This window comes from Bos indicus, chromosome 5 (assembly GCF_029378745.1).
Source record: "Bos indicus isolate NIAB-ARS_2022 breed Sahiwal x Tharparkar chromosome 5, NIAB-ARS_B.indTharparkar_mat_pri_1.0, whole genome shotgun sequence".
In the NCBI taxonomy this organism is placed as follows: Eukaryota; Metazoa; Chordata; class Mammalia; order Artiodactyla; family Bovidae; genus Bos; species Bos indicus.
The window spans coordinates 97,471,350-97,472,305 of record NC_091764.1 but is presented as its reverse complement, the minus strand read 5'-3'; positions in this window follow the sequence as shown (position 1 = coordinate 97,472,305).

Sequence of the window (956 nt, the reverse complement as noted above, 5' to 3'; positions counted from 1 at the left end):
TAGTAAGTGCAATAGTACTGTCTAAAAAAAAAAAGTATACACCTTACTTAATATTAAAATATTGCTAGAAAGAATGCTAACCATCATCTGAGCCTTCAGCAATTCATAGCAGTAATATCAAAGATCATTAACTACAGATCCTGAGAACTAATACAATAATTTTGAAAAAGCTTGAAATGTCATGAGAATTAACAAAAATGTGACACAGAGACAGGAACTGAACGCATGCTGTTGAAAAACAGTGCCAACAGACTTGCTTGAAGCAGGGTTGTCGTAAATCGTCAATTTGTAAAAAAATGCAGTGTACACACTGCAAAGTGTGATAAAGTGAAGAACAATAAAATGGGGTACGCCTGTCATTTTAAGTGTTATCTCTTATTTCCATTGTTATTCCAAATAAAGCCAAAATTGACTATTGGTCAAGTTTAGATAAGGAATTATAAATCATACTGTTACATTTTAAACTTACTTAAGTTTAGAAAATGCCTGTGTATTTTATTTCTTTGAAAAAAAATAGCTAGAACAGACCCAAAGTAGATTTGGCCATGTATCAGAACTCACTTATCATTGTCTCCATGCAGGCTAATATTCTGCTAGAATTCTCCCTAAGGACTCCCTTTTGCTCACTGATGGGAAAAGGGGGGGGGGTGTCATTTTAACTTAGAACACATATTTTCATCATTTAATCATTTTGCTGGTGGGAATAAATTTAAAGTTATCCAACTGGATGTGTCATTTACAGGAACATTACTGAGTACCAAAAGATTTATTCAAATATTTAATTGGAAGGAACTACATCTGGAATAAGTTTTATTGGAATTCTTATAAAAAGGAAAGTAAATCCATTAGAATTAATATCATAAACAGTCAACTTTATCTGGAACCAGAAACATTAGTGAAATGGAGCCTAGGAATCCTAACCCTTCTTCTCTGTAAAAAAGCCAGTCGCTTTCCAA